Source organism: Gymnoscopelus microlampas, assembly GCF_963454915.1.
Source record: "Gymnoscopelus microlampas genome assembly, chromosome: 19".
NCBI classification, from domain to species: domain Eukaryota; kingdom Metazoa; phylum Chordata; class Actinopteri; order Myctophiformes; family Myctophidae; genus Gymnoscopelus; species Gymnoscopelus microlampas.
This window is the reverse complement of record NC_139956.1, coordinates 28,213,050-28,225,188: the sequence shown is the minus strand read 5'-3', so window position 1 is coordinate 28,225,188 and position 12,139 is coordinate 28,213,050.

The following is a 12,139-nucleotide window of genomic DNA, read 5'->3' as shown; positions in this document are numbered from 1 at the left end:
GATGCCAGGGCAGTGGGTGCCAAGGAGGCTGGTGACAAGGCAAAGGAGGCCAGAACTGCCATCGAAGAGATCATCCATTTCCTCGAGGAAATAAGAGAAGACGGGAATTTCAACTTGGTACCTGTAAGTAGTATTGTGGACACAATATGTAAAATAGCCATGTGCACATTTCAAATATGCCCTAAACCAGGTATGGAAACCCCCTCTTTCTGATCTATCAGGTGATTCGTGGGCTATTAAGGTGATCAACCGAGTTGATGTATTGTGCGTGCATACAACTTCTCTCCCCAGATAGTCATAATTCATCTTACTTTTTATTATTCATATTAAACTGACTCGTTCCTTGTTCGGTTTTATTACTAAGTTGACTTATTCTATGCTTGTGTGATTCTAATTGGCAGCCGTCGGTGGGTGCAGTTGAAGGGGATGCCTCACTTCCTTTGAAAAAACATCCTAATGACAGACACCCCAAGGCTTGCCACGCTACTATTTTTGCAACAGTAAGTAAACGGCAGTCCATTTACTGACGTAAGTCGATGTTACTCGATAATTGGCCCGTGGAAATGTTTTTCCTACTACCTAAAAGTTTTCCATAACATCTGACGCTAGCTTCAGGCTAAAGTTAGCTTGTTTAAGCCAGAGCCTTGTGTTAGAGAGTTGCGCCAATGAGGGGGCAGAAACAGCGCCGGTCACGTGGTTCATGTAAGCTGGAAATGGTGACAAGGAGCCGTAGACTTCAATGCATTCCATGAACTTCCGGTTTAGGGCTTTGTCACCATAAAAAGGCACTTTCAGATTGCATTCACCATCACTTCACGCACCTGAGACTGCAAAAGAGAAGAAGAAAGAGAAGAAAAAGTACTTGAATATGAAGTACATGGTGATAGTAGTTGTCCTGCTGCATCGCTGCAAGGCTGATGCCAGGGCAGTGGGTGCCAAGGAGGCTGGTGACAAGGCAAAGGAGGCCAGAACTGCCATCGAAGAGATCATCCATTTCCTCGAGGAAATAAGAGAAGACGGGAATTTCAACTTGGTACCTGTAAGTAGTATTGTGGACACAATATTTTTATGATATCTCTTGTAATGCAGAGATGCTCAAAGTGGGGCTCTGGTGACACCCAGGGGTCCATTCAGAGGATTCCAGGGGGTCCCCAGACAAATGAGAAGTTTAATTTCACTATTCAATTAACTTGAAATTATAATAATACTAATTATATAGTGAATATTGTAACAATATGTTTCAATATCACCTATAATCTATTTCTCATGACAATTTAATTCCATTTAAGGCAAAACATTTTCATACTGCGGTCTCGGAGTTAAACAAATATTCAGGATTTTACTCTGTACTAGGCTTGTCACAATTATTATATAATCACTTAATCGCAATGATTTGAGATAATCACTATTATTTTGCATAACTGTCATATTCATACACTGTCGCGGTGTAAGCTTGTATAGCAACTATTTCTGCTATTTCTATTTCCCCATTAGTTTGAAGGTATAAAGTTATAAAATGTCATTCATTTCTTTGTATATTAAAGTTATTTGTCATATCTTCTTGCCTTGTGCAATTTTTAATTTTCAATGCTAAAAACACAATTAAGGCATTCATCGCAATTATTTGTAATACGATCAATTGTCAAGTAAAATGTCATGATCGTCACAGCCCTACTCTGTTGCACTGTGACCGGGTCTTGCACTGAAGAGAATTAGTGTTAGTGTAGACTTGTATCTGCATACTGTAACATGTGAATCTTGTCATCACCATCCGGTGGATTAATAATAATAAAATAAATGTTATCATCTCTATTTCTACAGGCAAAGCACTACGCTAACGTGCCAACAAACAAAATGAGAGAAGAATCAGTAAGTAATATGAGTTGATTTTTGAGCAATCGATGCAGGCCTTATAAGTTCTTGTTCTGTTCAAGACACATTTTATTTGTTCTACTCGACAAAACTGCAGTACCTTGACATGCTTTGTCCCATAGTGTCATTGCAGCGGTAACTTTGCCAACAGCCTGAAGCATTTGGTACATGGACTGACTAAGATGAGTCTAAAGAACAGAGACGTTGTAGAGAGCCTGAAACATAGCGCTGAAACTCTCTCTAAACATCATCGCCTGGTTGGTGATGCATTTTCTTCTTCTGAATTAAGACTGCTGTTCTGACACTTTATCTCCTGAATCTCACTGCCAGCTTGGCTGTCAACCAGCCACAACTTTGTGGCTGATGTGCAAACTGTAGCCAAAAAACTGAACTGTAAAGTTAACCTTTTTTTTTTTTAAGGAGAAGAAAGACTGCGAATCAAAGGAAGTCAGATTAACGAAGTCCGCAATACATCAGTGCATCGTTTTCCTTCAGAAAATGAATCAGAAAGAATGCGTAAGTAGCCCTGGCGTACACATGCTGCACTTACTCTCACCACATGTGAGAGTAAGTGCACACACATACAAGATAATAATTGTATGGTACTTTGTTTGATTGGTCATTTATGACACATTTTCTAGTTAAGTAGCTTTTAGTTTTCATCTATTTGTAGTGTTCAGTGGTTGTTGTTATTGTACTCATTTGAACACTGTGTTTTCATGCAGAGCATTGTCCCAGGACATGGGGTTGAAAGACAGTTTGAGGGAGTACAAAAACTGTGATAAAACCTGTGATGCCTGACGGAGACCCTGTTTCCATGTTTTTACTTAATGAGATGAAATGGAGGACAAGACACATGAATGTATGTCTATGCTGATATATGTTATATGTATCTTTGTATACCTATAAGTATATATTGTATCTATATTTTCTAACTAGATTAGGATTCAGGGAATTTGTTTATTGTTTTATCTTTTTCATCTGAATATCAATTTAATGTATTTATGATTGTTGAATATTGTAGAGTAAGTAATATCAGTGATATACATTTTATTTCTGTGCGAAAACACTATGCTGTTGTCCTCAAATAACACATCCTTGTTCACATTTATATTTTGTGTGTTTTTGAAAATGCACAATGAAACTTGACTGTTTGGTTTTTGAACATCACAACGTAATACACAGTACTCAATACAATCATCACATTACACATAATGAAATAAAAACAAGGTGTTTGAATGCGGTGTGAAATAGGCATATATATAATTATGCATTTCTTTTCAAGTTAGTGTACCACTCATCTTGAATTCTGATGCTCAAATTGCTGATATGAAGTTTGTAAAGTGCAGGGTGCTTAAAGCTAAAATCAATACATGTTAAAAGGCCACCTTTAGGAGGTCTGGTCCTCACAGTTAAACGTTAAAAAAGCAACACAGGTTCGTATGACAACTTAGAGATTTAAAGGTTTCATGACATTCAGTTTTACCACACAATAAAAGTCTTTGTCATGGTCCTTCAAACGTGTATACAAAGTTTTAACAAAAAAAATCCACTCCTGTGATCCATGGCAGGTGTTTTTCTCTCACATTTCTAAAGCATTTTCAACTGCAATGAAAAAAGAAATCTTTGCCTGCGGGTTTCGCTGTTGAGGGATTTTGCCTGTCAATCATCGCCTCTGCTCCGCCCCCCCAAAGGAAAGGATAGGGGAGGGGAGGGGCGAGGAGGAGAGTGGGCAGGATTAATGGCCTGTGACCTCACTGCCGAAGGGCCAAGCTCAGATTACTTTTCAGCCTAATTATTCAGAAAACCCCAGACCACAGAAAATCCACTGAATGTTCAAAAGTTCAGATTTTTTGGGTGTAATTGAGGTCATAAAACCCCCCAAAAAACATAAAAAATAAAAAAAACGTGAAAATGAATGTCATAGAACCTTTAAAAGGCAAAACACTTAAACAGGCAAACTTGCAAAGGTGAACACTTGATTTTTATTTAAATTAACCCTAATTACAGCGGCATCTAAAATAGCCAAAACACAATCAAATGCCTACCTAACTAACTATAATAATAATAATAACTTTATTTATATAGCACCTTCAAAAACAAGTTACAAAGTGCTTTACAATAACAACAGTTAAAAAATACAATACAAATCAGACATTTAATTTCACTAAAAGGGCCCACTAACTAAAATATAATAAAAAACAATAAAAAGGAGAAACCAGCCAGTTGAAAGAGGGGGGGGGGGGGGTGGGCAGCGTTGGATGCACCACCTCGGCCTCTCACACCAGTAACTCTGATGTCCCTGTGGAGGACAAGGAGGTACGCCAGTCACAGATTCAAAGCACTTTAACATTTCTGTCTAGCTCAGCATAAGATCTGTTGACCACAACTATTGTTTGCCTGTTTGAATAAGTCGCTGCGGTTGTTGCACGTCAATACTCGGGTCGCGTCCTTCTTCTCTCAGTCCTCCACAGGGCGCGATGTGGTCCGTGGGTCATATCGGTGGTCGCCGTCTAATATCGCCTCTCTCCTGTTCTGGCTGTCCGTACACCCTGTCTGCCTGGTCTTTTGAATAGCCAATAAAATATGGATAAAGTATGGAGGAAGGGGTTAAAATGATTGTGATGCTGTATTAACACATTTTGCTGGGGACCCCACGGAGAAGTACTGGTTTAAGATAGGCTGCACATGCCGGCCTGTGCACTGTACTTTTACTACAAATTAACAACTACTACAAAGACCAACGTTAGGCCTCATGGTGGCACTAACAGGCCGCTTCACGTTTTGGCTTATAACTCTTGATACATACAACAAGTAAGACGCGCGAACGCTGGAAGCGAACGCAGCTCGAAAATATTGTGTATTTACGGACTGTGTGTGTGTGTGTGTGTGTGTGTGTGTGTGTGTGTGTGTGTGTTTTGACTGCACTCTGGCGCACTCTGTTGGTTGCACACAGGCAGTGCAGTCAGTGCACACATACTGCACACACACACACACACACACACACACACACACACACACACACACACAGACAGAGACACAAGCCGAGCAGAGTTTCATAGTATGCTCCACTTGGGCGGAGGCGCCTCCTTCCGCGTTCGCAATAAAAAATGTTCCCTAGCTCCTTGGATCATGATGTAACTCCCCATAGCCAACATCCAACAACAGGCAACATCCATTTTCATCTGACAAGATGTTCTGCCATTTTGCATTTACTTCAAAACATAATTTCTAATCCTTCTACAGATTTTGTCCCAAAGTGAAAACAAATCAGTCCACATTCTTTCTGGAGTCATCAGTCAGAATGTTCAGATTCCATTCTGATTGGCTGTAATTGTCTTCCAAAATGTGTGTGAGGGCCTAGTTTTCCAATGTTTTGCAATGGTTAATTTTACGTGATTCATGTGATACTGACCGTCATACAGGATTTTGATACTCCATACCTGTATGTTACATCACAAATTTGTGGGCACGCCTATTTCTTACAAAAACAAACGCCATATATTGTGAACGCAACATCCAATCAAACCCAAATTGGAATGGCATGTTGAGCGGTGTAGCTTTCACTTCGGTCCATAGGGGGGCGCCACAAGTCATCTGTTGTACAAACTATTTCCTCCCACAGCTTCCTCATGTCCTGTTGGCAGCAGGCCATGACTGATAGCCCTGGGTAGGCAACCAGTTTTCAAATCGGCCTCTTGAACCGTACTCACATTTAATATTATTTTATTTTTCACTGGATTCCTTGGTTTATGATGTAGTTGACAACATGTAGGCTATGCCCATGGTTAGAATTACAGGGAGGAATGGGAGATCTCCCTAAGATCATACTGTCTCTCACCCAATATTCCAAAATCATGCAGTTGATGAGGAAACAGTGTTATTCTTATCGTCTCTGTCGGTTGGAAACCTCATATGTCCAAAACTGTTACTTTTCAGGGTTCTAATTCAAAAATAGCAAAAGTAGCAGATCTACAAGCTCAAAGCGTGTTGCTTCGCGCCACGTTTCGAGTTTTCAGATCTTCTACTTTTGAATCTTTTGTCACACTGTAGTATGATCAAGTAGGGCATTAATTTACGAAAAAAGTAAAAAAAACACTATAAGTTCAAATATGGAGATAAGAGGTTTCTGCCCAACAACAACATTATATTGCATTCCATGTGTTACCACAGTAAATGAGGGAAAACTACTTAAATCATCTTTATTTATGTACAGTTCACAATTCCAATGCAGTGCCGTTACATCTGAAGATATTAAAGTGGCAGTGTAGCCTTTAAGGAAATGTCACAGTGCCAAAGCAGCTAAATTATAACTAGTAGCAGAGTAATATTGTGAGCTTGTAGATCTGCTTGTTTCGGTGTGTGACCCCGTGCACAACAACTAAGCATAAATTCGGCGTCACAGTTTGCAGTTCTGTAAAACATTTAGCCTACAGTGTTTACACTGTAAAGTCAAGTGTAACATTCAAGTAAGGGCTAAGGGCTAAGTTGTACTTAGTTGTGCACCAGTGTTGTGCACCAAAAATGGCTATCTATAAGCTCACAATGCGTCGATGCGTTGTGAGCATTAGCTCACAATAGCAGATTTATAAAGATATGCTATCTTTATAAAAAACTGCCAAATGTGGAATATTTACATAATTCTAACAACACAAATCTTGTATGAGGGTCCCTGGAACAAAATATTTTCAGATGGGGTTCCACGGACAAATACGCGGACAAATACATATTATGGGTCCTTGACTTGAATTTGTTTGAGAACCACCATTTTCAACCTAGCTCTGGTCCATAGCGTTAGCCCAAAAAAACGCAACCCGCAGCTACCAATATTTACAAGCGACTTTACCAAAAAACAAGCCCAAAGTCGCTTGTAATTAGCAGACATGGCAACGCTGCACAGGACACTTGTCGTTGTGACACTTGCAAGCTTGTAGATCTGCTGTTTTCGGTGTGTGCAACTAAGCATAAAACAGGCTTCACAATTCCAATGCAGTTCTTCTGCATGAAAACTTAGTTACAACTTGTAAATTCAAAATAAAGACACACACTATAAAAGTATTAAAAAAGTGATTCATATAAGACTATAACAAAAACACTAAACCAGTACAAACCAGGCCACTTGGTCTGACTCTGTGCTGTATCTCTACCTGAGTGTATGTGTTTACATTACAAAAGAGTGACATAGACTGTAGTCGCCTTCTACCTGTGCATTTTAACATGTTTTGTCTCCCATGTGTCACCGCCTGACATTCTGGACAACACATTTTAACATGTATTGTCTCCCCAGGTGTCACCGCCTGAAATTCTGGACAACACATTTGCAAATGCCCAGCCATGCACAGAAGACTGTGGTCACTCTTTTCACTCTTTTGTCATGTTAACACATTGAGAAGTAGTTTCAGCACACATTCCTGACATGGAAGGATTGTACTTAGGTGAGAATCTAACTGTGAAAAGACACATTATAGTGTGCGTGCGTGCGTGCGTGCGTGCGTGCTCACATTATACCAGTGGTTCTCAAACATTTTCATTTGCACAAAGTTTTGGTGCAAAGGGCCCCCATTAGAGAACATCTTAGTTGTTAGATTAAATTAAGTACAGAATTCTACAACTGTCTGTACAGTAGGTATAAAAAATATATTATAGTAATACAATAAATATATTATTATATTGTCTCGGTCAGGGTGGAAACCTCATATATCCCAAACGTTTGTGTCACGCAGTAGTATGATCAAGTAGCGAAGTATCAAAATAGTGAAAATAGCTGATCTACAAGCTCACAACGTGTTGCATCGCGACTAGTTAAACTGGAACACCCACAAGGACCCCTGACTAGGCCCCACTTTGAGAACTGCTGGATTACTATACTGTAGTGTAGTCCATGTTGGTAGGGTTGAAAATGGCCAACAACACAAACAAGGTTCTACAAATCATTGTTGTCGGGCAGAAATCTCCATATTTTAAGCTACTACGAGCTTGTAGATCTGCTACTTTTGCTGTCTTTGAATTTGAATCCTGAAAAGTGCACACACAGATGAGCACACTGTTCACTATTCTCTATTAACAAACAAAAGCTGCTATGTGGCTCTCTGTTACAGTGATTCCAAAACATGTCAAGGACCCCCAAATTGATATTATATTTGGCTGCGGACCCCAAATTGAAACTATTTTTATGCCAGGGAGCCCAATAAGAGAAGTTTTGCCAACCTCTCTTGACACATTATGAATACAATTTAATTTTGTCCAGTCTGTATGGTAGAGTATGTTAATACAATATAAATTATACAATTGGGGTGGTCATATTTGGTCTCCATGCTCTTCTATTGAGACAGACAAGCCTTGTTTTACAATTGTAAAACATTTCAGCTCTTGCGCAGGAAACCGGGTTCAAATCCGGGGTAGAAGAGGGAAGTTACATAGTGCTTACATAGTGTTTAAACTTTCAACAGTTCCTCATTTTGCTGACCCCCTGGAACCCTCTTAATAAGAACCCCTGGGGGTTCCTGGAACCCAGTTTTTTAGGAACCAGTGCTCTGTTGGGTGAACAACACCTGTCTCTCGAGGCCAGACAACTATTCCACAATCTCTGAATGCTACACAGAGTCTATAGCCTCTGTAACTAACTATCCTCTTGAAAGCCTGAAAGGAAACTGCTGAAGTATCACGGTATGATACTATTAGGAGGGCTAGCATCCACCATATTAACATGTCAAAAGCAGGGTGTGAAATGTGTCACCATCTGAGTGCAGGGGAGGCGTCGTGCTTCGTTTGCACCCATTGTTAGTCTGAGCAGGTCCGTGCATCTGTTGAGTGAGTGGCACACTTGTGGCATCTGTCCCCCCTGAACCAGCAGGGTTCGGGTTGACACCACTTGTCACTGGGAACAGGTTCAAATTAACATCCTATTGTCCATCTGTCCGTCCCTTCGCTTCCTCCCCCCTCCATCGGCTCACTGATGATTCAACAAACAACAAATAACGACTCAATGATCACTCAGAAGTATGGGTGTCGTTAACACACACACACACACACACACACACACACACACACACACACACACACACACACACACACAGTCACACGCACAGCAGCTGTGACTGGTGAAGTTTCATTTGAACTTCTAAACACCTGTATTGACTTTTTTTTATAAACATTATCTCAGTTGTCTTGTGGTGTTGACTTTGTCATCCCCCACTCACCCTCCGCCCACCCATATCATATCATCCAGCCTCCATGGTTTAGTTTCCCTGTTAATTGAAAGTCGGGTCAAAGCAGATGGCACAGTTAAAAGATCCCCCACCGACTGTAATAACACTCTTTTATTGATTAGTAGATGAGTCATCATCATCTATTCTACAGACTGCAGACCAATTATGTTAAACAATAGCAATATACTGTAACATAATAATGCAGTGGTTCTCAAACATTTTCATGTCATATAAATTGGCTGCGAGTCCCATTTGAAAAGATTTGGTGCAAGGGTCATAAGAGAAGATCATTTTGTTAAAATTTGTCAAATGCAAGCTCACAATGTGTCATTGCGTTTTCAAATATCCGAAAATTAAAATAGGGCTTAATTGTTAAAATTCTTCCACATTTCGTGTGCCAAATATAGCTGATCTAATAAGCTCACAACATTATACAATATTACAAAACCTAATCTAAAAACACATTATCAACACATAGGCTAATAGGCTTATCCCTATTCAGCCGATGCAATGCTGCACATCATCCTGGCCATGTCACTCTGCCTCTAGAGCTGGCGAAAACTTCTGGGAACTCCGATTACTCTGCCTCTTACCCCAAGCCAGATTTACCTTAGCCTGGCATGGCCAGAGGGCTAATATTATATTTTTTTGCACTGGCAGATTTGTCTGGATTCTAGGCTAGTTTTACCTCTTTTTGTTCTGTTTTCAAGGTGTCCCTGTTATAATTTGTGTATAACCTGTAATGTACAATATACTTTCTTTCTCCCTTTTTTGAGGACAACCTTAAGTTGGATATCAGAACATTTATAGTTATATGATATTTAAGTCAAAGGAAAAAAACTAATGGAAATAGAATTTCACAGATCTTTATTCAAATCACACAGATAACAATAGTAAAGAATATTTTTTGGCTTTTGAATGTTTTTCTGAAATAATCAACAACAAAAACATGTGTCCAAGAATCAGTCATAATCAATTTGTTATTCATACATGACAAGCAGCAAAATGTTTGGTGGGACATGTTCTTCAAAGACTGTACAATATTACAAGAAGATAATAAAAATAATACTGGATGTAATGAAGGGGGAAAAAAGGAAAGAAAAAAATATAAAAAAAACGTTTTTAAAAAATCTAAAAAGGGTAGAATGGCCGTTATGATAAACCTCTTAACCACTTAAACTTTGATTTTTTTTTTACCTTTGTTATAACCGTAGGCCTACTTTCCGTCTATACTAAGCCCCCTCCTGTTTTCACTCAACACTAAGTATTTTTTGCTGAAAATAGTCTTTCTACAAGTTCACAACGCATTGCGCTGAGAAAAAAAAGAAAACACTCAAAACAGCCTCAACAACACACCTCGAAAACTATAGTTCCTGTTTGCAATGAGACAGAGGACCGTGTCAAAAATCAAGAAAACGGGTACAACAAAATGTTGCTGGTGTATGTTCTGCTGCAACAACAGCAATACAATATAATAAGATGATAATAATAAAATAACACTTTATGTAATTAAAGTAAAAAAATAAAGTAAAAATGACAGGTAGAATGGCAGGTATGATAATTCTCTTTAAGGCAGGTATGTTATCTTTAGCAGCAGTGGGAAGTGTGCAAGAAGGCAGAAGGCACTTATGTACTCATGATTTTTTACTTAAGTAAAAAAACATAAAGAAATTAAATACTCAAGTAAAGTCTCAAAATTGCACTAGTAAGTGTATGTTACTATCAATGTCTGGAAGGCATGCACATCAAATTCACATGCGCATTGTACAAGTAACATTTTTAGCAGCAGCTCAGGATTCTTTAGAGCTGCAGTAGGCAACAGGCAGCCTGTGGGCCAGAACTGGCCCACCAGTGATAATATCTGGCCCGGCAAATTATGTTGTAACTAATTTACAATATCTGACTGACAGTCTCACATAGGTAGGATATGGACAGCAATGACTTTGCATTGATGAAACCGAGTAGGATGAACGCATAGTTCTCTTTCCATTCTTCTTTGAATGTTCAGTTTTCACCAAAAAAACGTCTCTCACGTTTAAAACACAATCCAGAAGTGTATTTCATATGCTGTAAACAAAACACTGTTTCTTTCCGTTCTAGGAAGAGACCTTGTTTGAAAAGGAGTATGACTGTCTGTGTCTCCTGATAAAATATAATTTTTCCCTTTTTGATTAAAATAATTGGTCTGAGACCAAACTTACTTGCTGACCTGCTTTAGAGTATGAATACAGTTTTTTTCTCTCTCTCTCTGAAAATAAATACGGGCTAACTACTCTTCAACGGCTCCTCCGTGGCCTTGTCACTTTGTTCAGCTTGCGGATGGATTTCCAGGAATGTCTTCGCTCTGCTGCGGTGTGCGGTGGAGAGCGAGACCGCACTCGTCGTAGGGGTGACTGCACTTCCGACCATCTGGCCTCGTTGCGGCGAAACAGATCGAAAAACTCCTCAGATGTGTATGTTGTGGTACGATAGTACGCTTCATCAGCGTGTTCTTTTGCGCGTTGAGCAATGATCTTCATCTGAGCAATGACATAGCTGAAAAACGTGTTGAAAAGCACCAGCGATGATGTGTCGGTGCTGGTCGAGCTCGGTTGATGCTCAGGGCCTCTCCCCGTTCCCCAGGATCTGGCTGAGGCTACTGACTGTGGCTGTTCCCTGGCCCTTGATCTAGACCTAGATCTGGACCGCGCTCTGGCGTGCGGTGGAGAGCGAGACCGTGCTCTAGGCTGATTGTGTCCATGACCTTGTGGGGCGGACTGCTGTCCTGATGTTCTGTCATCTTCAGGAGACGCTGCTGGGGGCATGGCACCCTCACTGTAAAACAAATAAAAAATACATACAAAATATTAGATCATAATATCAGACCAGTAAGTATTTCACACCTCCCAGACCCACAGTATATCAGGACATAGGCCAGGGGCGTTGGTTCTCAAAGTGCGGTCCAGGGACCACCAGTGGTCTTTGAGGGGGTTCCAGGGGATCCCTCGCGAAATTAGTTAATATAGCATCAAAATCAGTTTAACCACTTTAACATTTTCAGATGGGGTCAGGGTTAATAT